Raw genomic sequence first — 26,805 nt, forward strand, 5'->3', positions numbered from 1 at the left:
TCGAAGTCAAAAGATATGACGATCCTAAGATGAACTAGCACGGCAGGAATTTCATTTTTGGCCTGGGTTGCAACTGCTGGGGAAATGGCCTTGGCGCTGTAAGGGCGCGATGCGCCACTATCGCGCTAGAAACATGCCTCAGTAGTTTGGTCCTTGGCACAACGCGCCACTAAAAGTTGTGCAGGGTTTTTAAGGCCAAATTCCCAGAACTCAGAACAATGGCCTTGGCGTTGTAAGGGCGCGACGCGCCACTATTGCGCCAGGAACATGCCTCAGTAGTTTGGTCTCTGGCGCGGTGTGCCACTACAAGGTGTGCAGGTTTTAGGTGTGTTTCAGCCTAGCGCTGCAATGGCGCGATGCGCCACTATCGCGCCAGGTGCATTTTTGCCTATTTTTCAGAACTTTTGAGAATGGGCAATTTGGGAATTGCCCCAAATTATATATGTATCACCCTAGACTATTTTGGGATCGTTTCTTCAGCCCCCACTCTCTCTCTAAAAGCCCTAGAAACCTCTTCTCTCTCTCTCTCTCTTCTTCTTCCTCTCCAAATCCTTCTCCAATAAGAAGAGTTCCAAGAGCTTCAAGGTTTGAGTTTCCATTGGAGACCCAACCACAAGGTTTTCTTCAAGTCTTCACTAAGATATGTAAGGCTGTCCAAAACATGGGTTGAGTCCACCCATGTGCCCTATTCTTGCTTTGAGGTTAGATGTTCCTGAAAATGGAGTTTCTTGGTATGGTCTAAGTTTAAATGAGTTTTATCCCCTATTTATTTGATTCTATATGTATTGATGTTGTTTAGTTAAGAAGTTCCCAAAATGAGCCTTTATGTGAGTATGAGTTGATGAAAATGAGTTGCTAAATATGTTCTATTGATCTTCTTGACTATGTAGATTTTGATAAAGGATGCTATTTTCTTAAAAATGTTGCTTATTATAAAAATGTAAATTTAAAGTCTTGAAATTGTGATGAGTCTGAAAGATTTCTCATATGGATGGAGGAAATGATTGAGTATATCTAGATGTTGCTATATATGTGCATTTAAATTTTCTTTTGAAGGATATGATTGAGATTGATCGGATAGTATGATTGGAAGAGATTGATTGTGATAGAGTTGATGAGTTGACAAGGTTGTAATGAGACTTGTCGATATGATTTGATTGAGTTGATTGGATGGAGTTTTATGAGCATTGAGTCTTGGGAGGAGTATCGAGCACCGAATTGGGAAAGAGTATAGTCCATACTCGAACCCAATACCTATGTTGCCAAATGTAGGGGGGATTGAACCGTTAAAGTCGGATGTTTCCCCGAGAGATTTGTCCTGACATTATAGGACTTGGTTGGATTGGATCCATGAGTGTTTGATTCGTTCATACCCTGGCAAAGTATGAACGGGCGCGGCAACAACGTTGTTTTATTGTACCTTCACTGGCTCATAAGTGATGGTTGTCGGATAAGAGAAATTCCCAAATAGGTCTTGATAGTACTCTGAGTCAGATTGAGTTGAATTGTATGTGATTGGTCCCGTCTAAATTATATTCTTGTTTAGACTTAGGACATTTGATTGAGTTGGTATTCCACTTGAGTCGATCTTCTGAGTTGATTTGATCCTTCCTCGATGTCCGTTGTATTCGGCCATTTTACATACTCGTACATTCTATGTACTGATGCCATTTGGCCTGCATCATTTCATGATGCAGAGACAGGTACTAGAGATCATCAACCGGCGCTCCGTTGAAGATCCACATACACCCTCAGCTAGTTGGTGTGTCCTCCTAGTTTCTGGAGGATGTTGAACCTTCATGTACAGTCTGTTGCCGTTTCTCTTATTTTGATTGTTGGTAGCCATGGACATGTCATTGGCACCTCTTAGCCTTTGATAGAGGCTTCATAGACTGGAGTGTGGGGAGGTCGAACTGTTATTTTGAGGAATCTTATTTTATTGTCTTGTTGGGTTGTAAATGTTTGGCCTCCGGCCCCTATATATATATATGATCAGTATTTTATTAATTGAAGTTTCCGCTAAGAGAATGTGATGAAATGAATGTGTGACTGGACTAGGTGGTTCGCTCGGAGGTCAGAAATGACCTTCAGGTGCCGGTTACGTCTAGGCTACCCTCCCGGGGCGTGACAACTCACCTACTGGTACTCCCTCAACTGGAGCCTCAACCATGGTGGGTACTGCTCTCCTTCGGCCTCGACCACACCTCCCTCTTTTGTCTACTTCAACCACATTCTCGTACAGTTGGCTCCTCCTCTGGCTCAACTAAAGCCACAAGCCGAACACCATTGTAGCTGGTGTTAACCATCTGCGGACAAGAGAGTGAAAGAAATTAGATACAAATTTGGATCACCAAATACCAATTTGAATTAAGTTATAGCATGAAGGAAAGAAGATAGAGAACCTAAAGCCTGTAGCCTCTCGAAGAAAAGTACAGATATCTACATACCATTTCACAAGACTCTACTAGACTCATTTTGGTATGATGAGATCAACGAACCTAGAGCTCTGATGCCAATTTTGTCACGATTGTGAAACATCGTGACTGACATCCATACTAATCCTCCGATAGGTGAACCATTACAACAGTGCAACAAGTAACAAATGCAGTAGATAAAACAAAGTAAGGATGCAGAAGCAATCTTAATTCAAGAAATAAGCTTGATCCCCATAAACTCAGGAAAGTCTAGTCAATAACTTAAACATCCTAGGAACTGAAAGTTAATCGTACTAAATCTCTAATAGCCGTCTAAGTCTAAGAAAGGGAATGCAATTCCCAAAAGAAATTCATTAAAATAAATCAGTGTCTGAATATTTAAGTCTCAAAAGAAGGACTAAGATAAAAGAGAGTCCATGACAGTCTGAAAGAAATAACTCACACTTGACCTCGAATAACTATCTCTCCTCTAAGCAAGGTCTCTCTACAACCGGCTAAATATGGCCTGGACTCAATAAAGACAGAGAAAGTATAGTATCAGTACACAAAATCAACAGTGTACTGGTACGATTATGCAACTAACCAGTAAATGAGTCATGGAAAAGTAAACCCAACATATTAAGCACATATATACAAAATAACTTAACCATTTTCATCTCAATCAGTACTCAGCAAGATCACAGTTCATCAAGTCCAATATCATATAAGTTTCACATAAGTCTCCTCTCATGGGACCTGCAAACACTTATTATTTATCGGAATATGACATCTGATCTAACATTTGTGTCACAACGTGACACTCGATTCAAATGTGTGCCGGAATATGACATCGGATCCAATTACGTGTCGAACCATAACACCCTGTCCAAATATATAAAGTAGCTACAATTTCATTCAGTAGTCAACATTATGTCACCAAGAACAAGTTCATCACAAATCAGGCCAGTGAGTGATTATTTCACATAATTCATAATATGCTTTGCTATTCATATACACATATGCATATAATGAAGTAATTTATCAATTACATGAAACACATAAGGGAAACAAAATCATCACATACCTCGAATTCGAGTTTCAATAACTCTAAGGTGCAGGAGCTTTCCCTTTCCGGATTCGTTCCACTTGTTCTTGGCCTAAAAATAGTAAATACATACAAAGGATCAACAAAATGATAACTAATATGAATTATAACACAATTCTCATCCTAAGACAAACCCATGATCCTAACCCCCATTTTATGGCTACTTTCCACCATTAATTTCAACCCAAAACCCTCCCTTAAGATCACCCACCATAAATTATGGGTTCTAGGAATCAATTTACAGGTTTAGGGAGTAAATTACTTACCTTTGGTACAAATTAGGGTGGAAACTAGTAGAAAATTACCCTATTCCTCTTCTGGTCCATCAAGAATAAAATGGGACTAAAATAAGTCATTCTGCAATTTTTTTCCGACTTACATCCCGTCTGTCCCGCCACAACGAGACCATCCCGCTCTAGGGGATTGAACAGAAATAGAGAACTCGGAACTTGGGCTCCAAACCTCCATTTAACAATACGCCCTCAATCATTGGTATCTTAAATCATACCCTTTACATCAAATTCAATTTCAGGAGTTTTACTCACCCAAATGCAATTTTGTGAAGCTGTAAAGGCTCCATATCATCTTGGTTTTCATCTAATTTAATCAAATCACTGATTCAATCCTCCACTTATCACCAGGTCACTCTAGACCTTGTCTAACTCTAAATTTAACCAAGTCTGGCCTAGGCTCAAATTTTTCGAAGTTACTACCCAAAGTTTTTTGGCCCAAATTCCTTTTCCCTTGGCCTATCCATAATGATAGAGACAAGTCTTTACAATAGATACTAATTTACCAATCACTCATCCTCGAGTGACCAACTAGGGAAAAAAGGGCTAAAGTAGAGATATAGTAGTGCCAACTTCGTTGAACAGCTGAGGATACTTATCTCATATGTCCTTCTCGGTTTTCCAAGTAGCTTCCTCCACCGAACAATGCTTCTATAGCACCTTCACCATGTTGATCTCCTTAGTTCTCAACTTCTGGAAATCGCGATTAAGAATTGGAACTAGCTCATCCTCGTACTGAAGATCCTTGTTTAATAAAATTGATTCCCATTTAAATATGTAATCCTCATCTCTATGCTGCTTTTTCAGCACTGACACATGAAACACCGAATGTTCCCTAGACAAGCTAGGTGGTAAGGCCAATCTATACGACACTGCCCTACACAGTCAATAATCTCAAAGGGGCCATTATAGCGAGGACTAAGCTTGCTCTTCTTACCAAACCTCATTACCTCCTTAATAGGTGACACTTTTAGGAGCACTTACTCATCTTTCTGGAATGTTATATCCCTCACTTTATGGTCAACATACTCTTTTTGATGACTCTGAGCTGCTAGAAGCTTAGCTTGTACGCTTCTTACCTTATCCTAAGAATCCCTCACTAAGTCTAACCTCAATGGCTCCACCTCTCCAGCTTCAAACCATCCTATGGGAGACCGGCATCCCCTCCCATAAATAACTTTGAAGGGTGCTATCACAATGCTGGATTGATAACTATTGTTGTAGGAGAACTAACACAAGGGAATGAACTTGTTCCAATGTCCCCCGAAGTCGATCACACATGCTCTCAACATATTTTCCAACACTTGGATAGTTCTCACTAACTGCCCATCAGTTTGTGGATGAAATGTCGTTCTAAAAGTGAGTTGAGTGCCTAACTCCTCATGAACCTTTCCCCAAAATTTAGAGGTGAATTGAGTACCATGGTCTGAAATGATGGAAAGGGACAACCTATGCAACCTCACTATCTCCTTTATATAAATCTTTGCCAATTTTTGTGCATTGTAGTACACTCTAACCCGAATGAAGTGTGCTGAATTTTTCAATCTTTCAACCACCACCTAAATGGAAAAATACTTTTCCAAGGTCTTGGGAAGTCTCAACACAAAATCAATGGCTGTTCTCTTCCATTTCCATTCCGCAATGGGCATTTTTTATAGTAAACTTGCAGGTCTTTGGTGCTCATATTTCACCTGTTGGCAATGTGACACTTGACTACATATTCAAATATGTATTTATTCATACCCGACCATAAATATAGGCGTTTCAAGTCTTGATACATCTTGTTAACTCCAGGGTGAATACAGTACCGTGACAATCATATTCATACAGAACTTTCTGAATTATGTGATCTACTCGAGGAACATAAACCTTCCCCTATAGTTGAGCTTACCTACATCAAGTGCTGAATCTTTGGCCTTGCCCATCAAAACGTTTTCTCTAATCTCATTCAAGTTTACATCTTCAAACTGATTGGTCTTAATTTACTTTATAAAAGTGGGCTTTAGATCAACATTGGCCATCACCCCACCCTTCTCTGAGATGCCTAGTCTCATTAACCTGGCCTCCAAGGCCTGAATCTCTCTAGATGGGGCTGTTTGCAGGCTGCTAAACAGGCTAGACTACACATGCTAACTAGTTTCCAACTTAATTTATCTGCCACTACATTAGCCTTACCTGGATGGTAAAATCATAGACTTTGACCAACTCCATCCACCTCTACTATCTCAAATTCAAGTCTCTTAGGGTGAACACATGTTGTAAACTGTTGTGATTAGTAAACATCTCACACTTGACACCATATAGGTAGTGTCTTCATATTTTCAAGGTAAACATTATTGCTGCCAACTCCAAATCATGAGTTGGGTAGTTTCTCTCATGTAGCTTCAACTGTCGTGAAGCATAGGCTACCACATTCTTGTCTTGCATCAACACAACACCAAAATCTAAATATGAAGCATTATAATAAACAATAAAGTCCTTACCTTTAATCAATAGAGTCAAGATAGGTGATGTGGTCAGAAGAGTCTTAAACTTTTGGAAGATCTCTTTGTATTTATTAGTCCACTTGAATGACACCTCCTTTTTAGTTAGTATGGTCAAATGAGTAGCCATAGAAGCAAAGTTTCTCATGAACTAGCGATAATAACTAGCTAGTCCCATTAAACTCCTAACTTCAGTCACGGAACTAGGCCAAGACCAGTTCTTAATCACTTTAATCTTTTGTGGGTCTACCATTACCCCTCCTTTTGAAACAACATGGCCCAAAAAGGCAACTGAAGGCAACTAGAATTCACATTTAGAGAGATTTGCATATAACTTCTGCTTTCCCAGAACACCTAGAATAATACAGAGATGGTCTGCATGTTGTTGTTCACTCTTTGAATACACCATGATATCATCTATAATCACAATAACAAATGAATATAGGAATGGTTTGAAAACCTCATTCATTAAACTCAAAAAGGTTGCAGGTGCATTGGTCAGCCTAAAAGACATCACCAAAAATTCACAGTGATCGTATCTGGTCCTAAAAGCTATTTTGGGCACATTCTCAGGCCTAATCTTCAATTGATGATAGCTAGATCTGAGATCAATCTTTGAAAAGAATAATGTACCTTGCAACTGATCAAAAAAGTCATCAATAAGCGGCAAGGGATATTTATTCTGGATGGTGACCTTATTTAGTTGACGGTAAACAATGCACATTCTCATACTACCATCATTTTTCTTTACAAATAACACCGGAGCACCCTATAGAGAAGCACTGGGATGGATAAATCTCTTATCAAGAAGTTCTTAAATTTGAGCCTTAGGCTCTCTCAACTCTGCTGGAACTATAAAATAGGGAGAGATAGAAATTGAGTGAGTGTCCAGCTCTAAGTCAATGCAGAAGTATATCTCTTTGTCAGGAGGTATACCAGGCAAGTCTGAAGGAAATACTTCTGAAAATTCGCACACTACCGGAATAGACTCAAAAAAGAGAGACTCTACATCAACCCTTCCCCACCATTTTTCTAGCCTAAAGAAAGGATATGACCATAGTTGGATTATTGTTGTACACCCATTCCCACTCTAACCTTTCCCTCCCTGGATTTTTAAAGCCACATTTTTTGCATTACAATTAAGCACAACAAAATAGGGGGAAAACCAAGTCATGCCTAAAATTATATAGAAATCGGTCATATCTAAAATCACTAAGTCTATTATACCCCATATTTTTTAACGTTGGAATATTTTATGCTAATCGAGTTAAATTTAAGGAAAAGATCATTTTGAGATATGAGATAGTTACTTTTAATCCCTGATTGTTAATTAAGTGTACAAATTTATTATAAATTTTATTTGATATAGAAATATTAATGGAGACTAGGAATTAATTAACCATGATTAGATTATTAAGTAGGGATTATTGATTAATTATGATTAATTAAGCTAATTAGACTGCTAAGTGGGCCCCACTACTAAGTGGAAAATCGGATTGGTCTTGGATGTTAATGGGACACATGTCAAGGGATGTATATGTGTCACCCTTATGTGCTGCATATAAAGGGCAAGTAGATGACTAATAACCTCATTTCAACTTCTCCACAACATTAAAAAATAGAGATAGAGAAAAAATGCTCATGGCTATGGCTAAGCCAAATCAAGTTCACCAAGCATGATTCAAATTAATTCTTCATGGTGTTTTAAATCAAAGGAAGGTCTATGGAAACGTGAATTTGTCCTTGAGGTCAGCAAGGGTGGTTATCAATTAAAATTGCCAAATTTAGCAAATTAAGGAGTCAAGCTAATAAGGTAAGTTTTGATCATATTCTACATGTTATAGTAGGTATTTGGACTTGTTATAAATTGGTAGATATGAATTGAATACATGGAAATATGTATGTTGATGTTGAAGTATTGTTGAGCCGTGTTAGGGGGATGTTGTAGTCAAAATTAATGAGTTAATTTTAAGTTATATTTTGGGTTGTTGTTATCATGAATTATGTGATACGAGTGAAGGAATTAAATGATTAAAGTTAAGGTTAAATTTATTTTGTGGGCTGTTACAGAAGTTGTGGTGATATTATCATGGTTTTCTTACATATGAATAAATGATGTTGTAGTCGTGTGTGGGATGGTATAAATCATGAATTTGGATGTAAATATTTTATGATATAACATATGAGAAACATAGGTGGTTTGCTTGGTGTATTCGTAGGTGTTCGTAAGATTATCGGGCATCTGTTTATGTTGTGGTTAGGGACTTTTTTGATGTTTTATTGTTTTTCTTGTTGAGCTTGGAAGATTAATGATAATTAAAACTATACATTTTGTTGTATGGTTGTTAGGTCTGTTCTAATCTAAAAATGGTGGATTAATTTCGATTAATATTGTGGTTGTTGTTATGGCTGATTATACAATGAAAATGAAAGAATTTGATGTGTCTTGTTGGAGTTTTAATTGTTCTAAGGGTTGGTTGTAACATGTGGTTGTTTGTGTTGAATTGAATGATTAAGCGTAACTATGATTGTGCATTATATGGTTATAATCGTTGGGGTGTTATAAATCCTTTCGATAGGTTGTGGTGGTTGTGACCTATTAGGAGTAATTAGATAGCATCATAGTAGTCATGTTGATAATTAATGGAAGTCAAAAAAGTATGTGGGCTATTCAGAGTATTGTTGAATCTCGTCCTAGCTAGTCTTAACATGGCATTTGAACGTGTGATTGTTGATGCTTCTTGGTGATTGTATGGCTGGTTTGGGTGTGAGGAAAGTGATCGGTGTAGGGGAGGTGTTGTCTAATTTTCTAAAAATAACCTACTAATGATAAAGTACGTTTTATCCTTTTTCATAGCTTAACCATAGTATTTAACGTCTTAATATAGATTAAGACGCTATTGGGCATCATATACGTGTTGTGTGCGAATAAACGCTAAAGGTATGTAAAGCTAACCTTTCCTTTTTTTGGCATGATCCATAGGAAACAAACAGACGACAAACTTATAAATTCCAAAGAAGCTCTCATTCTTAGATACACTATAGTGGCTAATGTTCTTGATTTCCAAAAATTATATCATTGTGTCTTGATACATGTGTATGATTTCAGCTATTCTAATTTGGTATAATTCATTTTTTGGTATAATTCATAATGCCAATCGAAGGGTGCTTGAAATGACTACTGTCTTGATTTTCAAATGATGATTCAGTTTAATTTTTCTATTGAGTCTTAAATGATGATATAATTGTACATGGTGTCTAATGATACACTATTCATACATATTGTTATTGTATTATCCACCGAGTTCTACGATAGGCCGGGTATGTTATTATGTATGGATTTCACTATATTATTCACCGAGTCCCTTGCTAGAGGGCTAGGTACGTGATATGATAATATGATGTTATGATGATATGATTATGGTACTGAGTCTCATGATGGGCTGGGTATGGTATACATGTACACGAATTTATTCATCGGATCCCATAATGGGCCAGGTACGGCATATGACAATGATATATATGGCTTCATTTATCAAATATAGGTACAATGATTTGTTGATTATTATACTTGTCTTCTGAATCCCCATTTCAGATGTGATCTCCTTTATGGTATTTATATTTTATATACTTAGTACATATTTTGTACTGACCCTCTCTCTTTGTGGGGCTGTGTTTTATGCCTGCGGGTACATATACTCGTTTTGGGGATCCGACAGCTTAGGATTTTCACTCAGCTATTTTGGAGTGCTCCATTATCCCGGAGCTTAGATTTTTGGTACTGATCCTTTTGATGTATATATTTGGTTATCTAGTGGTACAGTGGGGCCCTATCCCATCAAATGCTACTGTTAGTACTCTCAGAGGTCTGTAGACATGTGTGAGTTGTATATAGATGTTATCTAGCTATACTAGTATAACTTATTTTAGGACGTTCCCATTCATAATGGCAGCATCATCATCTTACATATGTACATGTATATTTTGGAATCTGGGGTGTAGTGACAGCCTTATTGTATATATATATGTATATGTATATATATATATATAGTTTGGACGTTCGCACACGTTATGACAGTCTTGTCGGATTACATACTATGTTATCTTTTGACGATTATGACTCCTTAGGAGACAAGTGGTTTTGGTATATATATATATATATATATATATATGTGTGTGTGTGTGTATGTATGTGACAGTTTTGAGATGAGTTCTGCCCGTATAAGTCCCATATCATGTTTAGTTGCTGATCGATTATAGGTAATAGGTGTGTATATAAGTGTCTAGTTCGGGCACTAGTCACGACCCATGGGGTTGGATCGTGACAAAAGTGATATCAGAGCAGTTCATCCTCGGAGTGTCTATAGACCGTGTCTAGTAGAGTCTTCTTTAGCGATATGTTGTGCACCACATTTATAAACAGGAGGCTATAGGACATTTAAGATATTATCCTTCCTTTTTACTTTAAATTGTGCAATAGAGTTGTATTATCAGGATAATTCCTCCCTAACGGATTATTATGTTTAGAGTGATTTGCCTATGGAAAGCGAAAACTGTCTAGAAGGGAAAGTAAGTAGCAGGAGAGACTAGCCAGACCCCGAGAGTTACTAGGGCTTGTGCCCAGTCTATGCCTGAAGTTGTGCTCTAGTCGGCGAGCTCTACTACACCACCACTACCAGAGGAGCTTAGAGCATCAGCAAATGCAACTACGGATTAGGAGACGGCTTCACCTGACTGGTGCAACATACATTGAGGATAGTTAGGGATTCTAAAACTGAGTTGGTTAAGTTAGTTTCATATCGACTATGTGATGTAGAGGCTAGTTGGTATGAGTCCTGGGAGTTATCTAGGGGCAAGGGTCCTCCTCCAGCGGTATAAGATGAGTTTGTAGAGGTCTTCCTTGGCCACTTTCTACCTCCGGAGATGAGACAAGCAAGAGTCGATAGATTCTTACATTTGAAGTAGAATGGCATGAGTATTCGAGATTATAGTCTTCAATTTGATTCGTTGGCGAGACATGCGCCCACTATTATAGTTGATATGGCTGATAGAGTACATCGTTATATGATGAGGTTGGATCATTATTTAATTAATAACTATATCAGTATGGCTTCTCAGCCAAGTATATATATTGCTTGGGTATAGGCATACGCATAAGGGGTAGAGGATCGACACAGAGGGCATCATCCCAATAGAGATCATGACAGAGGCCAACATAAGAAACCTAGATCAGCTAGTTATTCTAGTAAATTTCAAGGCGGGAAGCCTCAGCAGTATAGTAGATATCCTTCTCTACCATCCTAGAGTGCACCCCCACATTTCACAGGTAGGAGATTCGGTAGCACAGGATATTCAGGAGCTGGTCAGAGCTCCAAGGTTTTAGGTTCACAAATGAATAAAGGTTTGCGCCAGTCGAGGCCACCTTTGCTTCGGTGTTCCCATTGTGGTGGGCCATATTTTGAGGAATGCCGTTTTACTATAGGTGCTTTCTTTATTTACGGCCGTCAAATCCACATCACAAGGGAATGTCCATTTAGGTGTAATCTAAGTGGTGTAGCTCAGCCTACTGGGTCAGTTGCTGGTTTATCTTCTTCTATGGCTATATACCTTGTGGGGCAGGGTATTCAAACATCAGCAGGTCATGGTGGAGCTTCCAGTTCTAGCGGTCCTTCTAACCGCATATATGCCTTGGCTAGTAGACAAGACCAGGAGGCATCACCAAATGTGGTTACAGGTAAATTATTGATTTTCTCTCAGGACGTATATGCATTGATAGATCCAAGCTCCACCTTATCATATATATCTCTCGTTGTTTCTAATAGAATCAGAATAAAACCTGAATTGATAGAACCATTTAAGGTAGCTACACCGATAGGAGATTTTGTTTTATCCAAGAAAGCATATAGAGATTGTTCGGTGATTATATATAGTCATCACACCAAGGCGGATTTGATAGAGTTAAAGATGAAAAATTTGATGTTATTATGGGCATGGATTAGTTAGCTTCTTGTCATGCTAATGTTGATTATAGAGAAAAAGTAGTTCGGTTTTAGTTCCCAAGAGAGTCAATTATAGAATGGCTGGGGAATACGGCATCGCCAAGGGGCAAGTTCATTTCACACCTCAAGGCAAGGAAGATGGTTAGAAAAGGTTATATTTATTGTTTGGTTCGTGTGCATGATTTGAAAGAAGAGGTACCGACTCTTTAGTCAGTTCCGGTAGTTAATGAATTTCCAGATGTATTTCAAGATGAACTTCTAACTCTTCCTTCTGAGCAGGAGATAGAGTTCACCATAGATGTATTGCCAGATACTCAGCCTATATCTATTCCTCCCTACATAATGGCACCCGCAGAGTTGAAGGAGTTGAAAGAGCAACTGAGAGACTTGTTAGAAAAGGACTTCATTATGCCCAGCACATCACCTTAGGGAGCACCAGTACTATTCGTGAGAAAGAAAAATGGGTCACTGTGAATGTGTATTGATTATAGGCAATTGAACAAGGTGACAATAAAGAATAGATATCTCCTCCCCAAGATTGATTATTTATTTGATCAGTTGCAGGGTGCTAGGTGTTTTTCGAAGATAGAATTGCGGTCAGGATATCGCCAATGTAGGTAAAGAAGACAGATATTCCAAAGACTGTGTTCAAGACCCGATACGAGCATTATGTGTTTAGGTGATGTCTTTTGGGTAGACCAATGCTCCAGCAGTATTTATGGATATAATGAACCGAGTGCTCAAGCCATTCCTAGACCTATTTGTGATTGTATTTATTGATGATATCTTGGTCTACTCACGATCGGAAGGGGAGCTTGCAGATTATTTGAGGACGGTACTTAGGGTGCTCCAGCACCAGAAGTTGTATGCTAAGTTCTCTAAATGTGAATTCTGGTTGACTTTAGTAGTATTCTTGGGGCATATTATTGGAGCTGATGGTATTCGAGTAGATGAACAAAACATTGAGGCCGTAAAGACTTGGCCTAGACCTACAACACCTATTGAGGTACGTAGTTTCCTAGGGCTAGCAAGATACTATTGGAGATTCGTAGAGAAGTTTAGCTCGATTTCAGCATCTTTAACAAGGCTCACTCAGTAGGCAGCTAAATTTTAGTGGACCAATACTTGTGAACGAAGCTTTCAGTTGCTAAAAGATAAGTTAACTATGGCTATTGTTCTGACTCTTCCTAAAGGACCAAATAGCTATGTTATTTATTTTGATTCTTATGGTGTTGGGCTAGGTTATGTACTGATGCAACATGGTAGATTCATAGCCTATGCCTCCCAACAGCTCAGAAAGCACAAAAGAAATTATCCAACTCATGATCTGGAGTTAGTAACAGTAATTCATGCTTTGAAAATATGGAGGCATTATCTATATGGCGTGCATCTTGATATTTACATGGATCACAAAAGCCATTTTTGACTCTTATAATGAGGCCCCACAACCAGTTGGAGCACCCAAGAATATTTAGCAAGGGTCTCCAATATATCTTTAAAAAGAAGGAGCTAAATTTACGATAGAGAAGGTGGCTAGAGTTGCTAAAAGATTATGATGTAGACATTCTATACCACCCAGGAAAAGTAAATGTTGTAGAAAATGCAATCAACCATAAATCTATGCGTAGTTTGGCAGATGTACAACCATAGTAGAAAGAGATAGTCCATGAGATTTGCAGTTAGCTAACATTAGAGTCCGTATGGTTGATTTCGATAATGGTAAAGTTTCTGTTCGAGGGGTTGCTGAATCCTCTATCATGGAAAAGGTAAAGTGACACTAGTACGAGGACCCTATTTTGGCACAGTATAAAGATGCGGCCCTTCAAAAGGAGAAGACCCCATTCGAGATCGCACCTGATGGGGTGCTAAGTATAAGGGTAGATTATGTGTGTCTGAGATTGCAGGTCTATGACAACAGGTTATGGATGAGGCACACTATGACCGTTATTTTATACATCCAGGGTCAACAAATATGTATCATGACCTTAGATGTTTATATTGGTGGTATGGTCTGAAGAAAGACATAGCAGAGTTCGTAGCCCAATGTCCGAATTGTCAATAAGTTAAGATCGAGCATCAAAATCTTGATGGACTATTACAGGAATTGAAATCCTATCTTGGAAATGGGAAGCAATTAATATGGACTTCATTACAGGCTTACCTTGCACTCTATGGAAGTATGATTCCATATGGGTTACTATAGATAGGCTAATAAAATCAGCCTATTTTCTTTCAGTTAGGACTACATATTTAGCTGAAGACTATGCGAAGTTATATATCAAGGAGATAGTAAGACTTCACGGGGTCCCCACATCTATTATATCGGACAGAGGAGATTAGTTTACATCTAACTTATGGAGATCATTCCAGAAAATATTGGGGACACAAATGAGTCTTAGCACAACATTTCACCCTCAGGCTAACGGACAAGCCAATCGTACTATTCAGATGCTAGAAGATATGTTGTGGGACTGTATAATTGACTTCAGAGTTAGCTGAATGATCATTTTCCACTTATTGAGTTTGCTTATAATAATAGATACCATTCTAGTATCCAGATGGCACCGTACGAGGCTTTGTATGGCAGAAAGTGTAGGTCACCTATTTATTGGTTTGATGTTGGTGAGACTAAACTAATAGGCCCAAACATGATTCAGCAAGCTATTGATAAAGTGAAGCTCATTCAGGAGAGACTAATAGCATCTTAGAGTCAACAAAAATTATATGCAGATAATCGACGTTGACCTTTAGAGTTTCAGGTTGATGATTGGGTGTTCTTGAAGGTGTCACCCATGAAGGATGTAATGAGATTCAACAAGAAAGGGAAGCTTAGACCGAGGTACATCGGCCCTTATCAGATCATTCATAGGGTAGACAAGATTTCTTATGAGTTGGACCTACCATCTGATTTGGAGGCAGTACATCCCATCTTTCACGTATCGATGCTTCACAAATTTATAGGTGACCTTTCTAGAATATTTTCCATGAATGATATCAAACCAACGAAGGAGTTTTCCTATAGGGAGAAACCTATACTATACTTGATCATCAAGTGAGAAAGTTTCGTACTAAGGACGTGGCTTTCGTTAAGGTATTGTGGAGAAATAATAATCTGGAAGAGATAACCTAGGAAGCCGAAGAAGAGATAAAAAATAAATATCCATACTTGTTCCCTACGCCTATGGGTAATCTAAACTCCTAAATTGATTACATGGATTGATAGATAAAACTATATGTTGTAGCAATAAAAGAGATTTCCCCGAAACCTTTATAAGATCCTATGGGATTTGTTTAACATTTTAGGATGAATGTTCTAAAGGGGGGAAAGATGTTATACCCCATACTTTTGAATGTTGGAATATTTTACGCTAATCGAGATAAATTTAAGGACAAGATCATTTTGAGATATGAGATAGAGACTTTTAATCCTTGATTTTTAATTAAGTGTATGAATTGCTTATAAATTTTATATGGTATAGAAATATTAATAGATACTAGGGATTAATTAACCATAATTAGATTATTAAGTGGTATTAGTGATTAATTATGATTAATTAAGCTAATTAGGTTTCTAAGTGGGACCCACTACTAAGTGGCAAAATCTGATTAGTCTTGGATGTTAATTGGACACATGTCAAGGGAAGGACATGTTCCACCCTTATGTGCTACATATAAAGGGCAAGTGGATGACTAATAACCTCATTTCATCTTCTTTACAACATTAAACCATAGAGATAGAGAAAGAAATGCTCATGGCTATGGCTGAGCCAAATCAAGTTCACTAAGCTTGATTCAAATTAATTTTCCATGGTGTTTTAAATCAAAGGAAGGTCTATGTTAATGTGAATTATTCCTTGAGGGCAGCAAGGGTGGTTATCAATTGAAGTTGCCAAATTCAACAAATTAAGGAGTCAAGTTAATAAGGTAAGATTTGATCATATTCTACATGTTTTAGTAGGTATTTGGACTTGTTATAAATTGGTAGATATGAATTGAATACATGGAAATATGTATGTTGATGTTGAAGTATTGTTGAGCCATGTTAGGGGGATGTTGTAGTCAAAATTAATGAGTTAATTTTAAGTTATATTTTGGGTTGTTGTTATCATGAATTATGTGATGAGAGTGAAGGAATTAAATGATTAAAGTTAAGGTTAAATTTATTTTGTGGGCTGTTGCAGAAGTTGTGGTGATATTATCATGGTTTTCTTACATATGAATAAATGATGTTGTAGTCGTGTGTGGGATGGTATAAATCATGAATTTGGATGTAAATATTTTATGATATAACATATGAGAAACATAGGTGGTTTGCTTGGTGTATTCGTAGGTATTCGTAAGATTATCGGGCATCTGTTTATGTTGTGGTTAGGGACTGTTTTGATGTGTTGTTGTTTTTCTTGTTGAGCTTGGAAGATTAATGATAATTAAGACTATACATTTTGTTGTATGGTTGTTAGGTCTGTTTTAATCTAAAAATGGTGGATTAATTTCGATTAATATTGTGGTTGTTGTTGTGGCTGATTATACAATGAAAATGAAAGAATTTGATGTGTCTTGTTGGAGTTTTAATTGTTCTAAGGGTTGGTTGTAACATGTGGTTGTTTGTGTTGAATTGAAGGATTAAGCGTAACTATGATTGTGCATTTTATGGTTATAATTGTTGGGGTGTTATAAATCCTTTCGATAGGTTGTGGTGGTTCTGACCTATTAGGAGTAATTAGATAGCATCATAGTAGTCATGTTGATAATTAATGGAAGTCAAAAAAGTATGTGGGCTATTCAGAGTATTCTTGAATCTCGTCCTAGCTAGTCTTAACATGGCATTTGAACGTGTGATTGTTGATGCTACTTGGTGATTGTATGGCTGGTTTGGGTGTGAGGAAAGTGATCGGTGTAGGGGAGGTGTTGTCTAATTTTCTAAAAATAACCTACTAATGATAAAGTACGTTTTATCCTTTTTCATAGCTTAACCATAGTATTTAACGTCTTAATATAGATTAAGACGCTATTGGGCATCATATACGTGTTGTGTGCGAATAAACGCTAAAGGTATGTAAAGCTAACCTTTCCTTCTTTTGGCATGATCCATAGGAAACAAACAGACGACAAACTTATAAATTCCAAAGAAGCTCTCATTCTTAGATACACTATAGTGGCTAATGTTCTTGATTTCCAGAAATTATATCATTGTGTCTTGATACATGTGTATGATTTCAGCTGTTCTAATTTGGTATAATTCATTTTTTGGTATAATTCATAATGCTAATCGAAGGGTGCTTGAAATGACTACTGTCTTGATTTTCAAATGATGGTTCAATTTGATTTTTCTATTGAGTCTCAAATGATGATATAATTGTACATGGTGTCTAATGATACACTATTCATACATATTGTTATTGTATTATCCACCGAGTTCTACGATAGGCCGGGTATGTTATCATGTATGGATTTTACTATATTATTCACCGAGTCCCTTGCTAGAGAGCTGGGTACGTGATATGATAATACGATGTTATGATGATATGATTATGGCACTGAGTCTCATGACGGGCTGGGTATGGTATACATGTACACGGATTTATTCATCGAATCTCATAATGGGCCAGGTACGGCATATGACAATGATATATATGGCTCCATTTATCAAATATAGGTACAATGATTTGTTGATTATTATAGTTGTCTTCTGAATCCCTATTTCAGATGTGATCTCCTTTATGGTATTTCATGTTTTATATACTCAGTACATGTTTTGAACTGACCCCCTCTCTTTGGTGGACTACATTTCATGCCCACAGGTATAGATACTCATTTTGGAGATCCCTCAGTTTAAGATTTTTACTCAACTATTTTAGAGTGCTCAAAATTCTCGAAGCCTAGATTTTTGGTACCGATCCTTTTAATGTATATATTTGGTTATTCAGGGGTACGGCGGAGCCCTATCCCATAAAATGCTACTGTTAATAATTTTAGAGGTCTATAGATATGTGTGGGTTGTATATAGATGTTATCCAGCTGTACTAGTATGAATTATGTTTGGAATGTTCCTATTCGTAGTGGCAGCCTTATCAGCTTGCATATATACATGTATATTTTAGAATGTGGGGTGTAGTGGCAACCTTGTCATGTTGCGTATATATATATATATATAGTTGGGATATTCCCACATGTTATGCCAGCCTTATCGGATTACATACTATGTTATCTTTTAACGATTGTGACTCTTCAGAAGATAGGTGGTTTTGTTATATATATATATATATACGTATGTGATGGTTTTGAGACGACGTTCTACTCATATAAGTCCCATATCATATTTAGTTGCTGATCGGTTATAGGTAATAAGAGTGTATACGAGTGTCCAGTTCGGGTACTGTCACAGCCCACGGGGTTGGATCGTGACAAAAGTGGTGTCAGAGCAGTTTATCATCAGAGTGTCTACAGATCGTGTCTATTAGAGTCTTGTTTAGTAGTATGTTGTGCACCACTTCTATAAACATGATGCTATAGGACATTTAAGATGTTATCCTTCCTTTTTACTTTTAATCATATGATAGAGCTGTATTATCAGGATAATTCCTCCCTAATGGATTATTATGTTTACAGTGATGCCTCCAAGGAAAGCGACAACTATCCAGAAGGGAAAGTCACTAGCAGGAGATACTAGCCAGACCTCGAGAGTTACTAGGGCCTGTGCCCAGTCTATGCTTGAGGTTGTTCTCCAGTCGGCGAGCTTTACTACGCCACCACCACTAGAGGAGCTTAGAGTAGCAGCAACTACAACTATGAATCAGGGGATGTCTTCATTGCCAGCTCTAGAGGCTCCAGTGCTTAAGCCTCCATCTCCTCAGCCAAGGGCAGAGGATAGGTCCATGAGAGACGGAGTTCAGTTACTAACCAGATTAACGGCAGAGTAGGCTCGCAGGCATGGATTAGGGATTGATCATGTGGATCGACATGATAATTTAAGGGATCGTGACTTCTTGACCTATAACCCCCAGAGTTTTACTGGTCAAGGCTGGGGGATGACCCGCACGAGTTTATCCGAAATGTGCAGCGTATATTGAGGATAATTAGGGCTTCTGAAACTAAGTCGATTGATTTAGCTTCATATTGACTGCGTGATGTAGCGGTTAATTGGAATAAGTCCTGGGAGTTATCTAGGGGCAATGTTTCTCCTCCAGCGGTATGAGATAAGTTTGTGGAGGCCTTCCTTGGCCACTTTCTTCCTTTGGAGATAAGATGAGCCAAAGTCGATAAATTCTTACATTTGAGGCAGAATGGCAGGAGTATTCGAGATTATAGTCTTGAATTTGATTCGTTGGCGAGGCATGCACCCACTATTGTAGCTGATATGGCTGATAGAGTGCATCGTTATGTGATGGGGTTGGATCGTTATTTGATTGATAGCTATATAGCTATGACTTTTCAGTCAGGTATGGATATTAATTATGCTTTAATATCAAGTTGTCACGATTCAAAAACTCTAATTCCCATTCCTTGTAGTTGACACCCATTCATTACTTATCATTAAGCGAGTGAAAAGTTGAAATATGCAGAAATTAATATAAACTATTGATAAGTCTAAAATTTGAATCATAAATCAAATACAATGGCAACAAGTACAACCCCAAGAACTAGTGACGTAAGTACAAGAGAGACATGATCCGAAACTACAAGTCTAAATGCTATAAACTATACGGAAAGAAGAAAAGACAATAAATATAAAGTAGAAATAGAACTAATACTACTGAACAAAGAAACTGAACTTGGTTTAGTCTCCTCAAGTCCAATGATGACTTAATCACCACACAAACTTGGATTTGTACCTACAGAGAAAAGATGCAACAAGTGAAAAGTGAGTACGAGAAACACATGTACTTAGTAGGCGGTGAAACAAAAATATTTATTTTATTTGAGTTGTAATCAAGGATCATCAATGAGCGATCCTAAAATAAAGTAATGATAAGGGTCAGTCCTATATTTCCATATATGATATTGATTCAAAAATATCATATTACCTTTATAAAAGACATGGGCTAGGAGCTTAAGGCAACAAAAATAGGTTCAGCACCATATTCGACTCTACTTAATATCAAGTAATCAGTAAATGTAAAGGAGCTGGACTAACAACTAAAACAACAATAGTAGGCTCAACAAATATTTGAATCGAGTTATCATCCAATACGGGATAAATTATCTTTCTAACAATTCAACACGCAACAACACGTATCTAAATATGTAACATATATAGAAGGATGATTGAATGCAGTGCATATCCTATGTTAACACTTACTTTTTGTTTGATAGTCAGGACACATGGGAGATTCACCCGGTGCATATACTTTGTGCAGGCGTGTCACTCCACTCCTTATATATTATGTAGGCGTACAACTTCAATCCTTATAATAGAATATGTGTAGATGTGCACTCTAATTTTGATAAAATGCAATGTAGACATGTAATATCGATCCCCAAAATAAAAGATACAGATTCAAGATACAAATTGCTTATACAAATCAACCAATCCATTATTTTATTTATAAATTCAAAGCAGGCGTACAATACTAATCCCAAAATAAAAATACACATTTCAAGATGATACAAGTTCTGAAAGTCAATCAGTTTATTTATTACTTCATCTTTACTTTTAAACCTTCTAGTTCATACAAAAACATTATATCAGTTCAATCCACACCTACAATAGTCAATAAATATTATCACAAAATACTATCATAATTCGACTCCAAACCAATAAAGGAGAGTAAAACCCATCAAGTATCATGAATATAAATCAAAGTAAGACATATATCCTCTAAACACATGCTCACGAGTTTATGAAAATAATCTGAACTAGCAAAATAATCAAATAATCCATACAATGGCACTGATACCTGCATAAATGTTCATCGTCTCATTTATATGGGACCACATTATCCATTACCGTTTTACTCAATCAAAAAAATACACTAACACTTCATAAAGATTCAAAAAAAGTCTCAACTTGCTTTAAACGGAGTCTGAAAAGTCAAATTTTAATAGAAATATCAACTTTACAAAGGCTGGAGGCTATAAGGTTCCTTCTCATGTATACTCAGTTACTACGATGCAAAAGACTAAAGGTGGCTGTAAACCAAACAGGTTACATCTTTTACCTCTTGAATTTTGGATTGGCAGAGATTTTTTACTTCCATAGACACTTATATTACCATTAAAAGAATCAACACGAAAATCAGGTTGAAAAGTCAAATATTGTCTAGTGTTGAATCTAGAAATTTCTTCCAATATCAGTTTATCCATAACTTAGGAAATTCACATATCTAAAATCATCTAAATTGGCCGCCAAATTAAAATATCACATAAATATCACTTATTGGGTAAAAATTCCCAATTTCTAATTAATTTTGCATATTAATTCAAGAAATCAAAGATGAAAAGGTGGATTGGGTTAAAATGAGCACAATAACTCTATAATTTTTGGTTGGGTTATGGCCTCTGAAATTTTGGGTTGGGTTTGTCATTACAAAATCGCGATACTACTGAGACCTTTCGGAGTTTGGCAATCCGAGGTGAGTTATGAACGATACAAAAGTGATGGAATCGTAGTGGACGACTATGTATCTTACTCAAATCTAAAAGCAATAATCGCTGTCGAATTGATCATAGATGAATCAGTAAAAAATATTAAAATTTGATACATCATTCAAGGTAACTCATCACCAATGATTATTCGTAATGATATGAGTGTTAATATGTACAAAGAGTTGAAGAAGAACGAGCCTGGATTCATAAAGTATCCCCTATGCATAACAACTTCAAATAAAAAGAGATGTGAGTACAATCATTCGACGCTACATCTAAAGCAATTTTTTGTGCCAAATCAAACACGAATGAGTCGCAAATTTTAGTTTAGAGGAATCTGGTAATGCTGCAGCTTGTTATATACGGAATTAGATGTGAAAAACTACATAACTGATACAAGTGGTGTAAAATTGATGGAAAATCAATTGTATAAGGACAAAACAACACTAGTTGATGTAATGGCCAAATACAAAGTTGATAATGGATTCAATTTCAAAGTGAAAAGATCTGACAGTAAAAGGTAATTTAATTTCGGAAAGTTAATTTTGATGGTATACATTCATGATACATACTAAGTAGTATGTATCAGGTACAATAGTTGAAATAATTGATTTCAGAATGTATCAAATACATATGAATCTCTGTGTATCTGATACATGTTAATATGTTTTGATTTTTCTTGTCATGATACACCATAACATTATGTATCTAACTCACTTCAAAAATGTTTCCAGATGTGTTATTAAATATGAAAAGTTAATTTTGATGGTATATATTCATGATATATACTAAGTAGTATGTATTAGGTACAATAGTTGAAATAATTAATTTCAGAATGTATCAGATACATATGAATCTTTGTGTATCTGATACATGTTAATATTTTTTGATTTTTCTTGTCATGATACATCATAACATTATGTATCTAACTCACTTTAAAAATGTTCCCAGATGTACTGTTGAATTTGAAAAGTTAATTTTGATGGTATATATTCATGATACATACTAAGTAGTATGTATCAGGTACAACAATTGAAATAATTTATTTCAGAATGTATCAGATACATATGAATCTCTGTGTATTTGATACATGTTAATATTTTTTATTTATATTTATGATACATACTGAGTAGTATGTATTAGATTTAATAGTTTAAATACTTGTTGTTAGAATATAGCAAATACATATGAATTTCTGTGTATCTGATACATGTTAACTGTTTTTCCTAAAATTGTGCAGATATGTGTTGATATGCTATTGAGACGACTGTTGTTGGAGAATGAAAGCATCATGTTGGAAAAAATCTGATATATTCAAAGTGAGATATTTCAATAGTGAACATTCATGTGCACTAAGAAATAGGATTTTCAGCAAAATTCATGCTACAAAGGCTTTTGTAAGTGCATTCACGGCACCTAAATTTATTAATCATAAGAGAATTCACACCCCTAATGATATGCGAGAGGATATTAAAGAAGCGTATGGAATTGATATTACCTATCAACAAGCATGGTGTTCAAAGAACATGCGTTGGAGATGTTAAGAGAAAAAACTATTGATGGATATAGACAACTGCCTGTATACATATATATGCTAAAAGTCGTATATCCAAATTCATACATAAGTATGCACAAGTCACCAACTGATGAGTTCATGTATCTGATCGTAGCGTAAGGCCATTGACGAGGGGGTTTCAGTTTTGTCGACCTATAGTTGTTGACGGTGCGCATCTTGATGGACCTTATAAATAGATATTTATATCAGCTAGCACACTTGATGGGGCAGGTATTGCTTTTTGTTACTGTTGCATATTGAATAACAATGTATCATCTTAGTTGATACATTTGTTGTGAAATTAATGAATTCTAATAATTATGTTATCGTTGTTAATAATTTTTTAGGTTGCATATTGCTATTGGCATATGGTGTTGTTGATACAGAAAATGATTCATCATGGACGTGGTTTTTCCAAAACTTTAAAAATACATTTGGTGAGAGGGACAATATGTGTGTTGTATCAGATAGGAATGAAAACATAATCAAGAGTGTAAACATGGTATTTCCCAATGCCCCTCACTTTGCATGCATATGATATATATGGAAAAATATTTGTACTAACTACAGAAGGAGCAAAATTGTACTAAGTGACCTCTTCTACTCGATGGCAAAGGCATACCAAAAAGATGAATTTGAAAAATTAATGGCAAAAGTTAAAAAAATTGATCACCGGGTGACACAATATTTAAAAAATACGGGGTATGAAAAGTGGTCAGGGATTCATGCAACTGTCAACAGGGAGAGAATAATGACTTCTAACATCGCAAAATGTATCAATGGATGTCTTGTTGAAGCACGAGAGCTGCCTATAATTGACTTTTTAGAGCAAACGAGAATGTTATTTGGTGCTTGGAACTGCAAAAATAGGGAAATAGCAGCTTATATAAAACATACTTTGGGTAGGAAATTCGAAGATATCCTAGTATCAAACACGATGAAGTGTTCGAGAATGAAGGTACACACTAATTATTTTTAAGTTTATATCTACTTAATACATAGTTGCTTGATACATAGCTATATGATACATCAGTTCAGTATTTCCTGTTATCATTATTTTCTGATACATCAGTTCTGTATTTGATACATCAGTTCTGATACATATCTGTGATAATTATTTCCTGCAGGTTGTTACTTCATCAGAATATGTTTATTCTATTTATGAATCAGGTATAAGATACATTATGTGTCTTGAAAGAAAAACATGCAATTGTGGTAGGTTTCAACTAGACGAGATACCATGTCCACACGCAATTGTAGTGTTGAAGAGCAAGAACATTATAGACATGCACCCATACTATTTTGATTATTACAAGCTAGAGGCGTTGGCAAATACTTATGAATTGTCAATGGTTTCAATGCCAGATAAGAAAGATTGGACTGTTCGAAGAGAATTTTTGGAAGAATTCATCTTGCCCCAAGATACAAAAGGATGTCAGGAAGACCAAAGAAAGGAAGAAAAAGTACTCTAGCAAGAAGATAAGAACGAGCACAAATTTTTGTGGTCATTGTGGCCATGAAGGCCACAACAGAAAGACTTGTAATTTTATTCCCAAAGAGAAATGATATTTTGTTATCCCAGGATACATTCTATTTGTACTTACATCTACATATTTTTTTACAGTGTAGGGTTGTATTTGATACGTATATCAATTAACTAGAATAATAATTGAATATCAATAATTGATACATGGATGGTTGGTAATTATGTTTACAGTAAGTTACTTGGTATTGATATAGTAATTTCGAAATTGATACATGATAATAGCGGATACATAATTATTCGACGTTTTAAGGGTTGATACTTTAAAGGTGGTTGTATTAGTTTTCAACTGAATTGTGGTTGATACATAACATGTTGTATCGATATAGTTTGTAGATGTATCAAGAGCTGTAAAGGTTGATACATGAGATTCTGATACATAAATATAGATGTATCAGAATTATTAAATCTTGAAACATTAGAATCTGACACACTATCAAGATGTATCAGAAGCTGTAAAGCATGGTACATGAGATTCTGATACATAAATGTAGATGTATCAAAATCATTAAATCTTGAAACATTATAATCTGATACATAAACTAGATGTATCGGAAGCAATCAAGTTTGATACATAAGAATATGATATAAAAATAAGATGTATCATAAGCATTAAAGATTGATAAATAAAAGTCTGATAAATAAATAAGATATCTTATAAGCATTCAAGTTTGATACATCAGTATATGATACATAACTATGAGAAAAGCTTAAAAGTCTTCTAATTTGTTGAATATAGAAAAACAATATTTACTATTGGTACAAAAATATAATTGTACATTCTACTACTACAAAATTCTTAAAAAAAACTACTCGACGTCCATCGGTTCTCCTTGACTAGGAGAGATAAAATCTCTCTTAGTTTTTTTTGGATCATCATTTTCACTAACATAACCATCCTTGGACTTCCTACAACCATAATTCCACAGTAGTGCACCATATCTTGAATGGAAAAATTGGGCGAGTAGTCCAGTAGTTGGAATAGAAATTCCACCACTAAGATATTCAGCAAAAATAGCTAGGAAAATACCACAATCCCTGCAAAGAAATGAATACACAACTTTAAAAAAAAAAAATTGACCTATTAATGATTTAATTATGAATATTTGTTAATACTCACAAGCTATTGCTTCCTTGTTGTGCAATGCCTTCAACGTATTCAACTGCAAAAGGGTGATGTGATTCAAGCATGTTTCCGGTTGATTTGTCCTTGTATAAATCAAGCGATGACCAATCAGTACGTTCATTCTTCTAAAAAAAAACTATTATCCTGGAGGTATGTAGGTAGCATTACTAATAAAGTGTAGCCCAAAGTCAATAAAAGGGTTGCCCAAAATCCTTCCTCGAGCTCATCAACTATGAATATCCATAAATAAGGTATCATCGTTTCTTCCTTAAATACCTCCTATTTATTCATCAACCAAAAGTCCTATTGTTATCTTTTACTCTTTCTTATAAATAGAGCTTTTAACACTGATGCGATAAATAGGGTAAATAGTATGTCAAAAATCATATGACACTCACTTGAAACTCCGGTGTACTGAAAGCACGGGATCGAGCTTAACATTTCAATATCATAAGCAACCAAGGCATGAGCATAAGCCAGAAATCATACCAAGTGACCAACCAAAACCATACAAGTCAACCAAGCAGCATCCTAAGTTCAAATCACCTAGGAGCAAGTTCTAATGCTCTAAACGATGTAAATAAGTCAAGATATCACCTAGAGTAAGGATCCAACAACTAAAATCCCAATTAGTCACTAACAATGATCATCAACTCCAAATTTCTCAATAGGATATCAACACTTAAATCACCACCCTAATCATGC

This window comes from Solanum dulcamara, chromosome 3, assembly GCF_947179165.1.
Source record: "Solanum dulcamara chromosome 3, daSolDulc1.2, whole genome shotgun sequence".
NCBI lineage: Eukaryota > Viridiplantae > Streptophyta > Magnoliopsida > Solanales > Solanaceae > Solanum > Solanum dulcamara.